We start from the raw sequence: 20,882 nt of genomic DNA on the forward strand, positions 1-20,882 counted from the left end.
AACAACAAACAAACAAACACTGGTGAAACCTACAAGCACGTGTGTGGTGCTGACATCCCTAGAAACATGATCGGTGAATTCGAACCCACGATTCTGGCATGCCAACGAGAATTGTATTCATTATCATTTGTCACATGAACTGTGCAAAGGGAATTTCGGTGCCTTAGACTGGGCCACCCTTGAAACACGACATACGGTGATATGGAAATATGGTTTTTGATATCAGCACAAATTTAACAATTTAAATAGGTTCCTAAAATGAAATGCATTCCACATTTTATCACCTAATTCAGGTAAGTTCAAGAAAATATATAAATCAAATGTTCTCTTTGGTCTTGACCTCTATGTGTGAAAACTTCAGGACATTTCTGTAGAAATATTTTCAGGACTACTTTTTTAAAGTGCAAAATAATAGATCATTTGTCTCTTGTGTCATGAAACCTGGACTGTTTGAAGGGGGCACGGGTGGCTCAGACGTCTAAGGCGCCGCGATTCGCTGTGCAGAGTTGCGTCCCTTAGGCACGCCAGAAACCTATGATTGTGGGTTTGAATCCCGGTTCGCCCCGATTATGTTTCTAGGTTTGTCAGCACCATACCGTGCTTGTGGGTTTCACCGAAGTTGTAAACGTCTGATACCTGCTTTACTTCGGGCTTTCCTCACACATGAAGCTGACACGCTGTGATATGACTGGAATACTGTTAAAAGCGGAGTTAAACCCAACTCACTCACTCGACTGTTTGAAATCGACCACCCTTTACAGCACCATATGCTGATACATATTCAGTTGACTGGCAAAATTGTGTGCTACAAATTCATCAGGCTATAGGGTAATAACATTGCTTTAATAGGCCAAAAATAAAATATATTTGTGTTACTCAATAGATTTACTTTGGAGAAGGAGAATACCTTCTTTATAAGATTGCAGTGGCCAGAGACTATACTAAGCGTTAAATGAAATATCTTTCAATAAATTGAGAGTTACATTTTGGTAGTTTTCATAATTATATTTTTTTTTATCCCTCAAAGATGGAAAGAGTAGGGGTATACTAAATAATTGTAACTTATTTCATTTGATTTTCTGATGGTGTTTTGCTACTGACATGTCAAATCCGTTAAGTAAAAATAAATAAAAGTGTCAACAGGGAACTTCGACTGGAACAGTCTCTATTTTATAATAAAGATAATGAAAAGAATGTGTGAATGTAAAACAAACAAGGAAAATACAAAATAAATTTGAATTGATTTTTTATAAATGGCAGAGGATTTTATTGATTTGCAACACACGTGACAAAAATATATTCTTTGATTTGTTTTGAATTCGCTTGTATAAAATTCATAGTGGAAACTGAGGCTGTTTCCAATCTACTATGGTTCTGGCCCTGGTAAGTGCTTGGAAGTGTGATCGAGGAGGAGGAGGTTATGACCTGTCTGATTTGTTTGGTGATTAACGCCGCACTCAGCAATATTCCAGCCATATGACGGCGGTCTGTAAATAATCGAGTCTGAAACAGACAATCCAGTCATTGACATCATGAGCATCGATCCACGCAATTGGGATACGAGGACATGCATCAACCAAGTCAGCGAGCCTCACATACACACACACACACACAGACCGTCCCGTTAGTCGCATCTTGTGACAAAATAGTGACCTGTCTCAATGTCCGACCAGTCTACCCTGAAGGTTTGGATCCGTGCCGGTGCTAGTGGTATGACTGGACTCACACATTAAGGAGATGTGATATGCAGCCACTGATACAACGATACAAGCATTTCAGACTTTCAAATTTACTGAAGACCATTCCTTTGCACAAGAGCATCAGACACAATTAGGACGAGGCTGCCAACTCTCTTTTGGTGCGCAGGATTCGTGAGTCTGTTTTGACATGTTAGAGGGGATTCGGGACTCAGTCGTGTGGTAGGCGGTGCGGTGCGATTTGAAGTTAAATTACTGAAAAAAATCGTCAAAATTATGAGTTTTTAAATGTTGAACCTGCGTGCCAAATACGACTTTATTCGCGTCCACACTACAGAGTCTCGTATACCATGTACATGTCAGCCTCAATGTTGAAAGGTGCGAAAATGTAATAAAATAATTTTGAAGATTTTTCCCTTACCTGGGTAGTTACCAAGTTATCATTTGGTTTGGCTCCGGCAAAAACCTGGCGCAAAGCAGAGAAAAGAAAGATCTAACTGCTGTATCGTGTGAACGAATAACGTGCCACTCCCATGACAGTTTTATATTTTGCCTATTAGAAAACAAGCTGACATGACATTGACCTGTGACAAGAGAGGGGAGCTAAGTCTGAAAAGTACCTCAATATGTCACGTGATCAAATATCAATGTTCTCATTGGTTGATATTGCTATGACCTCGCCTTGTTCGAGGTCATTTGTTACTGCGGGAACAACGCTGCCCAGAGCAGACGTGCATTTTCAGCAGGATAGCAGGATGCCGGTCGCTACAATGCCGAAGAAGAAACGTAAAAAGCGTTGCCTATCAGTTTGTTGTAGTGGTAAGTGTTTTATTATGACAAGCGAGCATTTATAATCTCTTGACGAAGATTAATATGAGTTGGTGATGGCTGCATTTTGAATGCAGTTGGTCTAGGCCTAGCTGTAAGTGTAGACCATTTAGGCCTAGTCTGTTACAGCAATTTGAATTTTGAAGAAGAAATAAATCAACCAAAATGTCAGTCCTCTGGGGTGGTTCAAGAACGATGTTGTCTGCTAGTTTCCTGAAGTATTTCCAGTGGTAGAAACAAACTGTTTAGTCCACTAGGCCTAGTCCTTATAAAGATAACATAGCAAAACCCTCACAAATGGCTAATTTCTACTAGTCCTTATGATATCTTAACTATTGATCAGTTTGGCAAGGACTACAAAACTAGTGCCAATTTCTAACGCTGATTTCAGTCAGTTACTGTAAACTACCCAAAACCACCAAGTTACAAATGTACAGTAACACTTAATGTGATGAAACTACAAAGTATAGACGTGGACTGCTGCTGGAAATGGCAGAAGACCAATAGGCCTAACCATAGAGTATCTTTGCCATAGCTTGAACAGAATCTATGCAGCATTTTTGGAGGGAGCTAGGTGCTAGGTTGAGGCAAATTAGCATTCCCAGCATTAAAAACAAACAGTTTTCATCCACTATAGGCTAGTCCTTTCTACTAGTCCTTATGATTGGGCAGTTGATTATCCCAGGACCCTGTGTTGCATAATATTTGTCTCAGTCTGATACAGGTGGAATATTGCTGAGTGTGAAACACATTAGTTCATAAATATGATTATTCAGGGTTTTTTTCAGGTGCAGTTTCTCCTCTTGATGACTACAATGGTAAGTCCAGCATTACTTGTTGCATGAAATATTATCTTTTTAATGAGGCCACTAAATATTATCAATCACTGTTTTTTCCGGTCCATCAAATAGCGGGAATGTCTTGTTTTCATCAGCACCTGACCCTAGAAACTAACCAGAACCTGTTCTTGCAGGGTAAGAACCAAATTCAAAAGCTTTACTAGCCTGGGTTAAGATAGAATGTCCTTGTATTAAGTTGTTATGTGAAAACAAAAGGGAAATTTGGAAATTTGTACTTGCCCACAGGAACTTGTACTAGCCCTGGGTTAGTGGTCCAGTTTTAAGTTCTAACCCAGTTTTGTATATTTTTTTTTTGATGATGGGGGAGTATTTCAATTCCATGCTTTCATGCTTTTATCCAAAACAACTTTACATGTATTCTTCTGTCTGCCCACACAGCACCATCTCCTGATGAACTCCGCCATACAAATGAGGTGGAGTCAGGCAACTCAGAGGATCACCCAGTTTGCCCCAAATCTCCAAGCTTCTCAGCCTCCGGAATAGATGTTTCTACTCTAGATAAGATTGGTAGGTAGTATACATACCATATCTCCTATTTTTTAATATATTTTTTTCATTTCTTGATTCTGGTAAGAATAGGTCACCAGTACCTGATGCTTCTCTGAAATGAGGATTGGTTGGTCAGACTCTGTGACCTGGCTGATTGGATGTCATTGTTCCCAACCAGTTGCTATCAGCCACTGGTTTGCCTGGTACAGACAGGGAATAGGTTTCTATGTAGACTTGGTGGAGTCAGTTTTTAAAAATAATAATTGATCCATAAGAGTTGTTTTTTTTAAATAAAGATAACCCCTGTTACTTGATTTGCACATCATCCTCAACAAACCATATGAAGCCTCATAAAATCACCCTACTTGCTAGATACTTGTCGAGATAAGAGGGCAGAGGCCAGAACAGAATTTCCTTTATAAGTGATAAGGGGATTCCAGTTTAGAATTGGTCCCAAGCAACCTCTGTTGGTCGTAAGAGGTGCCAAAATAAATGAGGTGGTCAGGCTTGGTGACTTTTTTGATGGTATGTCATTGCTCATTTTATCTATCACTAGTTTGTCTGGCCAAGACTTGATTATATACAACTGTCATCATACAGCTGGAATATTGCTGAGCTTGGCATTAAACAACAAACAAACCAAACAGAGTTGGGAAAGTCTGGTTGCCATGTTATAGCTGGAATATTGATTGTGGCATGAAACAACATTCACTCACTCAACACTCGACTTGAACTAAAATATAAAAACCATATGTCATTTACTTCACAGCCATAGACAGTCAAGATCCTGCACAAGACCTCCATCTTTCATTGGCTTTAGAGCCTAGTTCGGAAATCTCCCTTGAGGGACAAGACACAAATCTGACATCTGTAGCAGCAGAGTCGGGAAACATTGGGACTCCAAGCAGATATGCACAGCTGGGGACAGGTAAGTGCTGGACGTTGAAATTATTTTAAAAACACTCATTCTTGTTACTTGCGATAATACTTTCTTAATAGGAATATATGTGTGTATAGGTGAGCGTCCCCCTCAAGGGCGAAATGGCATCAGTCCAGCAGGTAAAAGTACATATTTTTGCACTTGATGACAAGTGACACTATGTTGGCCACGAACTCTTTGCACGATGATGTAAAACTGCGAATCATGGCTCACTTCCCTAGCGTCTGACCTCGGGACATGTGCGTGCTGGGGTTATTACTTAGAAAATTGGCCCACTGGAACAATGGCTTTAACGCACACTAGTAGTGTAAGTACCGGTATATATGTCAGCGACCCAATCATTGGTGATATGAAGCCTCGAGCTTTGTCGAAGTCATATCACTCGTAGGGGGAAGCTTGAACCTATTTACACCATGTGGGCTACGAACATGATACACTGCACACAATTCTGCACAACTCTGAAACAAAACTTTACATTCCATCTCATCTAAATTCAATCGTGCTACCTCTGCACATGCACATGCAGGGTAGTTACAAGGAAAAACAACCTGCTGATGCTGATGCACTGTAGCCAATGTTTGAAATAAAAGCATAAAATTGGAGGGCTTCTTGTCAGTTCATTTATGCTAAATGTAAATGGTTTTGGGGTCCCTGAATTGAAATGCTACAGGAGCATTCAGCCCCAGCATCCCAGTTATTTTCAAACATTAAGAATAAGATAGAGCATGAGGACCAAGTGTATCATCCTCCACATCCAACACATTGATGATCATATTTTATTTTAAAAATGATTATATTGTCCTACAGGATTGCCCCCTGTCGATGAGGTTGAGAGGTCACTTGATGCTGACTTTGATGTCTCAGCTGCACCAGCGCCAGAAGCAGCACCAGCACCAGCATCTTACCCTCCTGCCACCAGGTCATCTGAATCAGAATCCATCCCCCTGGATCGTACAGCATCATCAGGCAGTGACTGCTCCTCAGATGCAGATACTCGCAAGACATTTTGGGCAGAACAGGATCTCAGAACTGAAAGAGGTAACTTACTTTTGAGCTTGAATTTTTAATTCTTTTAAACATTTGAGACCCTGTAGGGGTTCTGGGTTGGAATAGGTCCCAAGCAACCTATGTGGACTGTAAGGGTGGTCAGACTTGGTGACTTGGTTAACAGGGTGTCATTGTACCCCAACGGTGTGGCTTAATCACTGGATTATCAGTTCCAGACTTGATTATTTGCAGTCTGCCTCAAACCATGTACAAACAAATGAATGTTTGTGTGAGTGTTTTTATTATGCACCGGTCCAGGTTTTGGTTTTTAAACAGTCCGCTGGGTTGTACAAACTGACTAAAATGGAGATTGGGAACTTTAGCCACTGGTCAGAAGCCAGATTGTAAAAAACATTCTGTTCAGTCTTGTAAACTCAGTTAATTATAGTTCCACAATGACTCCACATCATAACTCTAAATGCTACTGAAAATGATACTGATAGTCATGTTAGGGATACCGGTCTCAAAACATTTTGACACTGACTGGGATCTGTGATTTGTCTGATTGCGGGTCATCATACACTGATGAAGTGGATGCTTGCTCATGAATGGTTTTCAGTCATTTGTTTACCTGGTGTCAGATGTGAGATAGCTGGAATATCTACTCATTCACTATAGATGAAGCATAAAGTTTAATAGGTCATTTTCAGCAGATTTGATAGTCTTCAAACTGGTACTGCTCAGATCCATTAGTTTTAGTTCGTGGTTATGGAGTTACATTAAAGAATTCCGTCCATCCTTCCGAGGATAATTTTTATGCGACCTATAACTTGAAACCTCTAGCACAGATTCTTTTCAAACATTGTAAACACTTTCTATATCAATAGGAGAGGTGCATTGCAAAGTTTGATTTCTATATTTGGATTTTCTTAGAAAATACATCTATTTTTCATATTTTTTTTCCTTTAAACATTTGTGTGACCTATACCTTGAAAACTTCTTCATGTATTCTTTACCAATTGGGGGTACAGTTTTTGTAACAATAGGAGAGGTGCAGTGCAAAATTTGATTCTGATGAGTGGATTTTCTGAGAAAATATTCCTTTTTTCATGTTTTGAACTTAGAAATATTTTTATACCTCCGACCCTGACCTGAAAGTGCAGTCAGAGTTGGAGTCAAGGTCAGGGGAATTAGTGAGCTCTGCTCACTTGTCAAGGACTGGTGTTAAAACATCACCACTGGTGCTGTTAATTAACTGATTTTCATCCCTGCATTCCCAACTACCAAACACGCCTCATCACATCATTGTATTGTTCTCAAGTACATACAGATGAAGAATATTGCTGTGTGTGTGTTCCCTTCTTCTTTATTTGATGAACAACACAATTTACATACTTGTAGCAATATTCATGCTTCACATGAATCCCATTAATGGTGAGGCAATTTTTTGTTTAACAATCTTTGAAATACATTTCTCATCTCATATTATTTTTGAATTGAAAATGTAATAGTTATTGTGGCCCAAAATAGCATATACATTTGACCTCAAATGTGGATAAAAACATTTTTTAAGGGAGACTTTGAGTTCAAAGTTAGAATACATTCATGCAATTTTACTGTGACAACCATCCTACTCAGCATCAAATCTACCCCTTGCCTGTGAGTCTAATCCTTCACCCATCATGTTTGTTTGTTTGTTTAACACTGTACTCAACAATATTCCAGCCATATGACAGCGGCCTGTAAATAAACCAGTCTGGACCAGACTATCCAATGATTGATATCACGAGCATTGATCCACACAATTGGGATACAATGACTTCACCATCATGATTCTCCCTGACCCCAAGTGTTAGGTAGTTGACACCTATCCAATCAAATATATTGAGTCCCAGCTATGGCTACTTGGATATTATAAGGTACAGTTCCGAGAACAAAAGTGTATATCAGCAGTGCGTCACTTTACACTTTCTTGCCATAACCTATGATCCAAGTGTCTGTCATTCTCATACATGCAGCTTGAACAGCATTGATGTAATAATTGAAAGGTACACTGGTTATCAGGATATAACTGTACCATACATGACCCAAATGGCGACACCCATTGGATCTGAGTCTTCAGTTGTGCACTAGGGAAGGGGAGAGGGGAGACTCAATTGCTGATTGCTGCCACTGTATTTCAAGCTCATTTAAGTCTAAAACTTTGGTGTTAAACTTAAGGGTTGTGACAAGAATCCTTAGACTTTCATTCCTTCTATCAATGATTATCATGATAATAAAAAATTAATATACCCATCGCAGAGTGAAGTTCAACACCATGTCGTCCAAACAGAGTTCTTGCCATGGCACGTGAGAGCCGTGTGGGTCTAACGCGGGAACTGTTCCCAAGCCCTCCTCCTAAGAAGAAGGCTGTGAGGAGACCAGTAAAGATGTGCACGCCAGACACCTCCAGCAGTGAACTGTCCTCAGATGCAGAAATGTACAGACTTCTTGGATTGGGGAAACCAAAATCAGGCAGATACAAGATAGGTAAGATTTAAGTTTCCATGTTAACAGCATATTGACATGTTTTGACACAAAAATGCTCCAGATGCAGGCTTTAGCCACTAGCCCGAAGCCAGAGTCAAGTAAAACATCTTCCTGTCTGACAAGAATAGTCCATACATTAGCATTAAAGTCTACAGAAATGACACAAAAAGTTTTTGGCACAGACTGTATATGTAGTGAGAACATTTTTCTGTCATGTTGGATTCTATGGCATAATATCATCCAATAATCCATGCTTGTCATCAGATCTAACTAATGATGAACAACAATTTTTCAACACACCAATACACAAAACAAAAGTTATCTGTTTATCTGTTTCCAGTGTGTGCATTTATGATCCTGGTGAAATAGCTGACCATGTGTAATGCCCTTTTTATTCACAGATGGAGTTAGCTTAAGGCGAGCATCGGCCAAAACCAACCTGCCCTCAGTTTTTATCAACAACTCTGATTCTCTTGTGGATTCCCAGCTGTCAAATTCAGGCAGCTCTACAGAACCTGACCTTTGTAAACTGGAAAATGTGCACACATCTGGTTCAAGTTCCTCTGAGAGAGATGTTCTTTCTCCCAGACCAGCATGGGAATTGTTGAAAGCTGGTGTAGAAACGCATGCTGAAGTATACTCTTCCTCCACCAATGAAAACAGAAACTCAAATCTTCCTCTCAAGCCATCATCATATGCTTATATAACTTACCCCACTTCAACATGTAAGTTTTTACTATATATTTGATGACTTACCGTATTTGACATAATAAGTGCCCACGGCGATATTTGCTGATATATTGGCTTGTGAACAATCCCAATTTTAGCACCCTTTCCGATTGATCAATGTGCACAAGACTTATTTATTCATGTATAATACGCACTTGAAGTTGTGTGTCATATTTACACTTAATTATGGACAATTAAATTCTGGAAAGTGTATCTATCGTGTATTATACGTACAGATTCTTCTTTTATATCATTTCAGGTTGTCAGCATAAACCACAAAATTTACAATCTTAGAACTCTGTTTTTTTCTCACCAAAATTATATTCTAATAATAAGAGCCCCCTATTTCTAACTTTGAGAGTGCCTTTGAGAGTGCTTATCACGTTGAATACAGTAAATTTATTTTCCAATACTGTATTATGGTACATCTCATAAAACTGGCAGAGGTAAAATGTTGAGAATTAAAATTTATACAAAAATGTCAAGCCTGAAGCTTGAGTCGTAATGAAATGTCTTGTAAACGACCAACCAATTGATATGCAGATTTTCGAAATTCACTGTTCAGAGCTCCAAATAAGCTTTTGGTGTTGTGGGTATTTTACCCATGCATTTTAAAATCATTGGGTATCAGTAATTCTATCTGGGTATTCAAATTTCTGTTACCCACTAGTTTTTACACATGTGCGTATTTAAGTTAACTATTTAAAAACACTGTTCATCTAGTCCCTGCAAACTTGTGTCGTGTGGGTTCTGGAGCTCTATAGGACTCAAAAATACCACGATACTTCCACAAGAAAGTGTGATAGCAAATGATCATGATGTAACTGTCATCGCGGAGTTTGGCAAGGTTGACGGAATGCCCCTTTATAATTTCAAAATAAGTTGCTGATTTGCTAATCAAATACGCAGGGTTACTTCACAATATTTTGATGATACACACAAGTTTTATTTTTGTAATGTTCGTTGCGTATTTGATACGCTTGGATTTTATTTTACTGCATATTTCTGTATATCTGATGCGTATTTTATGCTGATACGCAGCTTATCTGGAGCTCTGCTGTTGAAAAAATATGTCTGTTGGAAGGAGATTATCTGTCTGTGCATAGAGAAGATGTTCCATCGATATTTACACAGTGCTACTGATGCCATAATTAATGACCAGCTGATGCAAAATGGTCTCTGTCTGCACATGGTTTTATTAAACACTGTTGAATAAAGGTGTATTGTTATTAAATGGGTGATCTCTTCACAGCTGATTCATGAATAGAGATTATTATAAGAGCATGTGTGTCATACTGATTAAGTTACTAAGGGAGTGTCAGAATTCTTGTATTTTCTGAAAGAGAACAAGTGTAATAATTTCTTTATTACCCATAATTTCTTAATCCTTTCAAGTTCACCTTCAGAAAAATGCACTGATCATGACCTCCGTCGCAATTGTCGAACGACATCAACAATCTTCAGCTATGCCATCATTTCTAGTGTAACTTCATTCCAACCTTAAGTCACAATAAGATTTGAATTGCATAAACAATGCCGACTGGATAATGTAAACAATACATTGATGTGTATGAGATTATATTTGCACTTGTGCACACAAGATTTTTATTATTTCAGTTATTTCTAATCCTTTGGGTATTAAAACAATTTATGACTCACCTTGATACTCGTCCTTGTTTGATGCAGTTTTTACACCTGGTGTATTTCAAAATGTATCCTACTCTCTTTTACTCTGTCAATATTTTTCGAAATGCACGCAAGACAAAAGAGTTTATTTAACAGGACTTGATTAGCATTATTTTTTATTTTGATCAAACTATTCCTTGACTTCTAACTCAGAATCTCTTCTTTCAGCTTCACACTACAGACCACATCAGTAGGACTTTGGGGACAGGTAGGCATCATGAAGCTTGATCTTACATCACTATTTTTGTGTGTGTGTTTTGACTCTTATCTTGACAAGTTGAGCCCCTCAGTGTATAGCGGGAACTGTATCCCACACATCCCCTGGCTATTGCCTGTTTTCACCAGCACAATCCATCACCAGCTCTGCCAGAATTTCCAGTGCCATACTGTCACAGTTGTGTTAACCCTTATCCTAGATGACTTTTGAAGTTAGATAAGCTTGATGTAGAAATGATGAAGTGACTCTTCTTGGCAGTTAAATGCCTTCCTGTCAGTTGAATGCCTTGGGTGTCTTGAAGTTGGGTAAGTTGAACAATATGTTGATGATGTGACTCTTCTTGGCAGTTGAATGCCATGGTTATCTTCAAGTTGGGTAAGTTATATAATCAGATGATGATGTGACTCTTCTTGTCAGTTGAATGCCTTGGTTGTCTTGAAGTTGGGTAAGTTATATAATCAGATGATGATGTGACTCTTCTTGGCTGTTGAATCCTTTGGTTGTCTTGAAGTTGGGTAAGTTGAACAATATGTTGATGATGTGACTCTTCTTGGCAGTTGAATGCCATGGTTATCTTCAAGTTGGGTAAGTTATATAATCAGATGATGATGTGACTCTTCTTGTCAGTTGAATGCCTTGGTTGTCTTGAAGTTGGGTAAGTTATATAATCAGATGATGATGTGACTCTTCTTGGCTGTTGAATCCTTTGGTTGTCTTGAAGTTGGGTAAGTTGAACAATATGTTGATGATGTGACTCTTCTTGGCAGTTGAATGCCATGGTTATCTTCAAGTTGGGTAAGTTATATAATCAGATGATGATGTGACTCTTCTTGTCAGTTGAATGCCTTGGTTGTCTTGAAGTTGGGTAAGTTATATAATCAGATGATGATGTGACTATTCTTGGCTGTTGAATCCTTTGGTTGTCTTGAAGTTGGGTAAGTTGAACAGTATGTTGATGATGTGACTCTTCTTGGCTGTTGAATCTTTTGGTTATCTTGAAGTTGGGTAAGTTATATAATCAGATGATGATGTGACTCTTATTGTCAGTTGAATGCCTTGGTTGTCTTGAAGTTGGGTAAGTTGAACAGTATGTTGATGATGTAACTCTTGTTCTTGGCAGTTGAATGCCTTGGATTTCTTGAAGTTGGGTAAGTTATATAATCAGATGATGATGTGACTCTTCTTGGCTGTTGAATTCTTTGGTTGTCTTGAAGTTGGGTAAGTTGAACAGTATGTTGATGATGTGACTCTTCTTGGCAGTTGAATCTTTTGGTTATCTTGAAGTTGGGTAAGTTATATAATCAGATGATGATGTGACTCTTCTTGGCAGTTGAATCTTTTGGTTATCTTGAAGTTGGGTAAGTTATATAATCAGATGATGATGTGACTCTTCTTGGCAGTTGAATCTTTTGGTTGTCTTGAAGTTGGGTAAGTTATATAATCAGATGATGATGTGACTCTTCTTGGCTGTTGAATGCCTTGGTTGTCTTGAAGTTGGGTAAGTTGAACAGTATGTTGATGATGTGACTCTTCTTGGCTGTTGAGTCTTTTGGTTAACTTGAAGTTGGGTAAGTTATATAATCAGATGATGATGTGACTCTTATTGTCAGTTGAATGCCTTGGTTGTCTTGAAGTTGGGTAAGTTGAACAGTATGTTGATGATGTAACTCTTGTTCTTGGCAGTTGAATGCCTTGGATTTCTTGAAGTTGGGTAAGTTATATAATCAGATGATGATGTGACTCTTCTTGGCTGTTGAATTCTTTGGTTGTCTTGAAGTTGGGTAAGTTGAACAATTTGTTGATGATGTGACTCTTCTTGGTAGTTGAATGCCTTGGTTGTCTTGAAGTTGGGTAAGTTATATAATCAGATGATGATGTGACTCTTCTTGGCTGTTGAATGCCTTGGTTGTCTTGAAGTTGGATAAGTTGAACAGTATGTTGATGATGTGACTCTTCTTGGCAGTTGAATCTTTTGGTTATCTTGAAGTTGGGTAAGTTATATAATCAGATGATGATGTGACTCTTCTTGGCTGTTGAATCCTTTGGTTGTCTTGAAGTTGGGTAAGTTATATAATCAGATGATGATGTGACTCTTCTTGTCAGTTGAATGCCTTGGTTGTCTTGAAGTTGGGTAAGTTGAACAGTATGTTGATGATGTGACTCTTCTTGGCAGTTGAATCTTTTGGTTATCTTGAAGTTGGGTAAGTTATATAATCAGATGATGATGTGACTCTTCTTGGCAGTTGAATCTTTTGGTTGTCTTGAAGTTGGGTAAGTTGAACAGTATGTTGATGATGTGACTCTTCTTGGCTGTTGAATCCTTTGGTTGTCTTGAAGTTGGGTAAGTTATATAATCAAATGATGATGTGACTCTTCTTGGTTGTTGAATCCTTTGGTTGTCTTGAAGTTGGGTAAGTTATATAATCAGATGATGATGTGACTCTTCTTGTCAGTTGAATCCTTTGGTTTTCTTGAAGTTGGGTAAGTTGAACAGTATGTTGATGATGTGACTCTTCTTGGCAGTTGAATCTTTTGGTTATCTTGAAGTTGGGTAAGTTATATAATCAGATGATGATGTGACTCTTCTTGGCAGTTGAATCTTTTGGTTGTCTTGAAGTTGGGTAAGTTGAACAGTATGTTGATGATGTGACTCTTCTTGGCTGTTGAATCCTTTGGTTGTCTTGAAGTTGGGTAAGTTATATAATCAAATGATGATGTGACTCTTCTTGGTTGTTGAATCCTTTGGTTGTCTTGAAGTTGGGTAAGTTATATAATCAGATGATGATGTGACTCTTCTTGTCAGTTGAATCCTTTGGTTTTCTTGAAGTTGGGTAAGTTGAACAGTATGTTGATGATGTGACTCTTCTTGTCAGTTGAATCCTTTGGTTGTCTTGAAGTTGGGTAAGTTGAACAGTATGTTGATGATGTGACTCTTCTTGGCTGTTGAATGCCTTGGTTGTCTTGAAGTTGGGTAAGTTATATAATCAGATGATGATGTGACTCTTCTTGTCAGTTGAATGCCTTGGTTGTCTTGAAGTTGGGTAAGTTGAACAGTATGTTGATGATGTGACTCTTCTTGCCAGTTGAATGCCTTGGTTGTCTTGAAGTTGGGTAAGTTATATAATCAGATGATGATGTGACTCTTCTTGTCAGTTGAATGCCATGGTTGTCTTGAAGTTGGGTAAGTTGAACAATTTGTTGATGATGTGACTCTTCTTGGGTGTTGAATGCCTTGGTTGTCTTGAAGTTGGGTAAGTTATATAATCAGATGATGATGTGACTCTTCTTGGCTGTTGAATGCCTTGGTTGTCTTGAAGTTGGGTAAGTTGAACAGTATGTTGATGATGTGACTCTTCTTGGCTGTTGAATCCTTTGGTTGTCTTGAAGTTGGGTAAGTTGAACAGTATGTTGATGATGTGACTCTTCTTGGCTGTTGAATGCCTTGGTTGTCTTGAAGTTGGGTAAGTTATATAATCAGATGATGATGTGACTCTTCTTGTCAGTTGAATGCCTTGGTTGTCTTGAAGTTGGGTAAGTTGAACAGTATGTTGATGATGTGACTCTTCTTGCCAGTTGAATGCCTTGGTTGTCTTGAAGTTGGGTAAGTTATATAATCAGATGATGATGTGACTCTTCTTGTCAGTTGAATGCCATGGTTGTCTTGAAGTTGGGTAAGTTGAACAATTTGTTGATGATGTGACTCTTCTTGGGTGTTGAATGCCTTGGTTGTCTTGAAGTTGGGTAAGTTATATAATCAGATGATGATGTGACTATTCTTGGCTGTTGAATGCCTTGGTTGTCTTGAAGTTGGGTAAGTTGAACAGTATGTTGATGATGTGACTCTTCTTGGCTGTTGAATCCTTTGGTTGTCTTGAAGTTGGGTAAGTTGAACAATTTGTTGATGATGTGACTCTTCTTGGCTGTTGGATCCTTTGGTTTTCTTGAAGTTGGGTAAGTTGAACAATTTGTTGATGATGTGACTCTTCTTGGCTGTTGAATCTTTTGGTTATCTTGAAGTTGGGTAAGTTATATAATCAGATGATGATGTGACTCTTCTTGGCTGTTGAATGCCTTGGTTGTCTTGAAGTTGGGTAAGTTGAACAGTATGTAGATGATGTGACTCTTCTTGTCAGTTGAATCCTTTGGTTTTCTTGAAGTTGGGTAAGTTGAACAGTATGTTGATGATGTGACTCTTCTTGTCAGTTGAATCTTTTGGTTGTCTTGAAGTTGGGTAAGTTGAACAGTATGTTGATGATGTGACTCTTCTTGGCTGTTGAATGCCTTGGTTGTCTTGAAGTTGGGTAAGTTATATAATCAGATGATGATGTGACTCTTCTTGGCAGTTGAATCTTTTGGTTGTCTTGAAGTTGGGTAAGTTGAACAGTATGTTGATGATGTGACTCTTCTTGCCAGTTGAATGCCTTGGTTGTCTTGAAGTTGGGTAAGTTATATAATCAGATGATGATGTGACTCTTCTTGTCAGTTGAATGCCATGGTTGTCTTGAAGTTGGGTAAGTTGAACAATTTGTTGATGATGTGACTCTTCTTGGCTGTTGAATCCTTTGGTTGTCTTGAAGTTGGGTAAGTTGAACAATTTGTTGATGATGTGACTCTTCTTGGCTGTTGGATCCTTTGGTTTTCTTGAAGTTGGGTAAGTTGAACAATTTGTTGATGATGTGACTCTTCTTGGCTGTTGAATCTTTTGGTTATCTTGAAGTTGGGTAAGTTATATAATCAGATGATGATGTGACTCTTCTTGGCTGTTGAATGCCTTGGTTGTCTTGAAGTTGGGTAAGTTGAACAGTATGTAGATGATGTGACTCTTCTTGTCAGTTGAATCCTTTGGTTTTCTTGAAGTTGGGTAAGTTGAACAGTATGTTGATGATGTGACTCTTCTTGTCAGTTGAATCCTTTGGTTGTCTTGAAGTTGGGTAAGTTGAACAGTATGTTGATGATGTGACTCTTCTTGGCTGTTGAATGCCTTGGTTGTCTTGAAGTTGGGTAAGTTATATAATCAGATGATGATGTGACTCTTCTTGGCAGTTGAATCTTTTGGTTGTCTTGAAGTTGGGTAAGTTGAACAGTATGTTGATGATGTGACTCTTCTTGCCAGTTGAATGCCTTGGTTGTCTTGAAGTTGGGTAAGTTATATAATCAGATGATGATGTGACTCTTCTTGTCAGTTGAATGCCATGGTTGTCTTGAAGTTGGGTAAGTTGAACAATTTGTTGATGATGTGACTCTTCTTGGGTGTTGAATGCCTTGGTTGTCTTGAAGTTGGGTAAGTTATATAATCAGATGATGATGTGACTCTTCTTGGCTGTTGAATGCCTTGGTTGTCTTGAAGTTGGGTAAGTTGAACAGTATGTTGATGATGTGACTCTTCTTGGCTGTTGAATCCTTTGGTTGTCTTGAAGTTGGGTAAGTTGAACAATTTGTTGATGATGTGACTCTTCTTGGCTGTTGGATCCTTTGGTTTTCTTGAAGTTGGGTAAGTTGAACAATTTGTTGATGATGTGACTCTTCTTGGCTGTTGAATCTTTTGGTTATCTTGAAGTTGGGTAAGTTATATAATCAGATGATGATGTGACTCTTCTTGGCTGTTGAATGCCTTGGTTGTCTTGAAGTTGGGTAAGTTGAACAGTATGTAGATGATGTGACTCTTCTTGGCTGTTGAATCCTTTGGTTGTCTCGAAGTTGGGTAAGTTATATAATCAGATGATGATGTGACTCTTCTTGTCAGTTGAATGCCTTGGTTGTCTTGAAGTTGGGTAAGTTATATAATCAGATGATGATGTGACTCTTCTTGGCTGTTGAATCCTTTGGTTGTCTTGAAGTTGGGTAAGTTGAACAGTATGTTGATGATGTGACTCTTCTTGTCAGTTGAATGCCTTGGTTGTCTTGAAGTTGGGTAAGTTATATAATCAGATGATGATGTGACTCTTCTTGGCTGTTGAATGCCTTGGTTGTCTTGAAGTTGGGTAAGTTGAACAGTATGTTGATGATGTGACTCTTCTTGGCAGTTGAATCTTTTAGTTATCTTGAAGTTGGGTAAGTTATATAATCAGATGATGATGTGACTCTTCTTGTCAGTTGAATGCCTTGGTTGTCTTGAAGTTGGGTAAGTTGAACAGTATGTTGATGATGTGACTCTTGTTCTTGTCAGTTGAATGCCTTGGTTGTCTTGAAGTTGGGTAAGTTATATAATCAGATGATGATGTGACTCTTCTTGTCAGTTGAATGCCTTGGTTGTCTTGAAGTTGAGTAAGTTATATAATCAGATGATGATGTGACTCTTCTTGTCAGTTGAATGCCTTGGTTGTTCTGAAGTTTCATAGGTGTATTATTAGATGATGATGTGACTTATATTCTTTGCAGTTGGATCTCTTGGTAGTTTTGACTGTTATTATTGGCAGTCGAAACCCTCTGTTGTGTAAACTCTTCTTGACTGTCCTTGGCAATTGACAGTGTTGGCTTTACCTCTTCTCAATCCTTTATTGTATCATCAAGAAAATATATTTATTGTTATTTAATTGTAATCTTAAACAAACTTCTGGATTTAGAGATTTAATGACTATAAACAAGACCAAGATACACTGCACTTAGAATAACATTTTGTAAAATGTTTTTTTTGATTAAAAGTCATGTTAATCATGTTAATGTGAGGGAACCGTTAAATTGAGATAGTTTACTCCAAATTTGATTCCTCTCTGTCAATACCTTGCAAACCATCCATTATACATACTAGGTCAGATGAACCCTGAGGAAATGTTGAGGACTGCCTCAGTAGTTCACTCTCTTGTGTGTAGATGCAATGGTGGTCGGAATTGACAATCTGTGAAATAATCCACAACGTAGCACAGCTGTTGGTATTCACAATTTTGAACTGGCCCTTGGTAATACTTTTTGAGAGACAGCTCCTACAAGTGCCTAGCTCATGAGGACTTCGAAGCCTCCACATTGTTGGCTGATTATACAGTATCCCCTGACATGAACCCAAATCAAAGGTTGGACAGATCTTGATTAACAGAGGTGTCTAATTGGAGTAAGAGGCATGGTTTTCACATTGACAGTATTCTGTAGGTGCAACAAATGATTTTGCTTATTACCGTAACTAAAGGTATGGGTGATAATTTCAATGACGTGTTCTGCTATCAAACAATATCTGATATATTTGACGTAATAAGCATCCACAGCGATATTTGATAATATATTGGTTAGTGAACAATCCCATTAGCACCCTTCCGATCGATCAATGTACACAAGACTTATTTATTCGTGTATAATTACAGGCCATTAAATTCTGGAAAAATATATATCGTGTATAATACGCACAGACTTTTCTTTTGTATCATTTCAGGCTGTCAGCATAAACCATGAAATTTACGATCTTTCAACTCTTTCAACAAAATTATATTCTAATAAGAGCCCCGTATTTCTAATTTTGAGAGCACTCTGGGCGCTTATTATGTCTAATTTGGTATTGAATCCCATTGTAACCTGCTTTCTTTTTGATAATAGAACACAGCTTCTGATTGTTTTGGCGACTGTAAAACTGATAAGCCAGTATCTGAAGTATATACCCAGAGGGCCTATTATGAAAATGTTTTCCAGGGGTCATTGACCTTGGCCCTCTTGTACTGTTATAATCTGAAGGTCTTTGCATTTTCACACATATTTTTTTTTTGTCTATGAAACTAGTAGTCATATATACAGTGTTTGATTGACCATTTTTAATTTATTATTGTTTTGGCTCTGTTACTGATTTGGATATTAGGTGGCAAAAAATAACTGATTCTAAAATTGTGATAAAAAAAAAAATCAGCATATTGGATCAGAACAACATCTGGTGAGCTGCAGAACCTCATGACACAGATAACTGGATAGTGTTGAATACTGCCACTTTACATTTCTGGTTGAAATAGATGGGAATTACATGGGTCATTCATTTTGGGAGTCCAGGGAACTCTCAGTTGTAATTCTGGGGATGAAAGGCATGAAAGGCTGGCAACATGTGGCACACTTCAAATGATGATCAAACCCGCGAAGATCCGGGTAAGAGTAGGTCTTCAGAAGCGCATGCTTGCCGTAAGAGGCGACTACAGGGATCGGGTGGTCAGGTTGGTTAATGCATGTCATTGTATCAATTGGATCTAAGCTCATGACATCAATCACTGGATTGTCTGGTTGAGACTTAATTACTTACAGACCGCCGTAATAGCTGAAATATTGCTGAGTGTGGTGTTAAACAACAAACAAACTAATAATGACCATGAATGGCTACTACTGGCAAAATGGACCAATCACAGAGCTCAATATAAAGTATTTAGATGCAGTTTCCTGATAACATTTCTTAGCCTCGCATTGTGTATGATTATTGCTTATACAGTGTGCAGAATACAAAACAGAGTTCGGCTCCATACGAAGCTGCATAGGGTGCGCTCTAACCATTTTTATCGTTTCATAGTATTTGTGAGTACATGATTTGGAATATTAACAAGGTTTCCCACCAAAACAAACTCACCTTGTTTTGGTATGGGGATTCTTTATTTGTTTTATTAGACTGGAATTAAATACAGTGCACTATTATGGCCCCTCTGCTATATCAATTGCAATGTGCACCAATTAAATATTGAATGTGCCAATGTTGTGGCCTCGAATGAACTGTATTTGTAACAATGAAATCTACAGTTTTGGCAAGTATTAGTGATTCAAGCAGCCAAATGTGTTCAGGTGTCCCTGGACTTCATTGTTTGTGTTTGGGATGAAATATTTTGCATCCAGTACAACCCTGGGATGGTGAGGAATTGTGCAGGTGTAAAACATGATGTGTGAGGATACAGATGCAATTATATTAACTTCAAAATAGAATTCTTTTAATTCAGTTGCGATGCTTTTAACATTTTGAACTTAATTGTTTTGGCATTTTCTTCTATTTGTAATGATTCTAGAACAACTAAGACATTGACTGAAATTATTTTTACAAAACTTCAGAAAGGTTATTTGCTATGGTTTTAAATGAACTTGCTTACCAAACACAAATCACTTAAGTGTTGGCTGATGATAATGCTGTGGATGTTGTTGATTGTGATGGTGGTGATGATGATGATGATGGCAATGATGAAGATGAAGGCAATGATGAAGACGATGATGGCAAAAAGTGGAAGAGGAAGTCTACTTTGCCAAGATATATTCAGTACTATATGTATGTTTCTGTATAATATATGAAATGCTGTAATTTTTTTCATTGAATGTTTCAATGATTATTATTATATCACCAAATTAGTTTGTCTATTTTGCTTTTGTTTTTAAGATGTAATGGTCAGAGGTAATCTACCAGTGACATAAGAAAATACTAGACAGTGCTAAATTGTGCCAATCAATTTCAAGTTACAAACTTTCATATTCAAACTTCTGCATCTTCATTAAACAAAGTCCTGTTTTTAAAAAGAATGAAAAAAGTCACATGTTCTCAAATAATGAAACGTGTTGCCCAGTCATACTGTGACAGCATATTACATATTATTGTGTTAGGCTTTTGAGAAGTGTTGAAGTAACAAAGCATGGTTGAGCACCTGATTGACCTTTAATTCCAAACACTTGATGGAGATACGTTTTGACCAACTTGAATTTTAAGAATGGCAATCACTGCCTATTAATTCACTTTCATTATACATCTGTTTTTATTTTTTGTTATCCATATTGAGATTACAGCTAACCGAAAGAATGGATTACCATGTAAGGGTGAAATGATGATCGCAAGTCAAGAGGTATACATATATGTTATGAAAACTGACTGCCCATGAAATTACCGGTAAGAGCCATGATGTGCCAGTGAAAGCAATAGTTTACTAGCCAAACCTGTTATAAGCTTATCAAAGCTCTAATTTACTGGTCAAAGCTATAATCTGGCAGTCAAA

General features: G+C 38.0%; 1 pseudogene; it reads left to right on the plus strand.

Annotated features, from left to right (window-relative positions):
- Positions 1–2,467: 2,467 nt before the first annotated feature.
- Positions 2,468–20,183, plus strand: LOC139472955 (uncharacterized; annotated as a pseudogene).
- Positions 20,184–20,882: the final 699 nt, after the last annotated feature.

Source organism: Haliotis cracherodii, unplaced genomic scaffold (genome assembly GCF_022045235.1).
Source record: "Haliotis cracherodii isolate W230 unplaced genomic scaffold, xgHalCrac1.p SCAF_26, whole genome shotgun sequence".
Classification (NCBI taxonomy): domain Eukaryota; kingdom Metazoa; phylum Mollusca; class Gastropoda; order Lepetellida; family Haliotidae; genus Haliotis; species Haliotis cracherodii.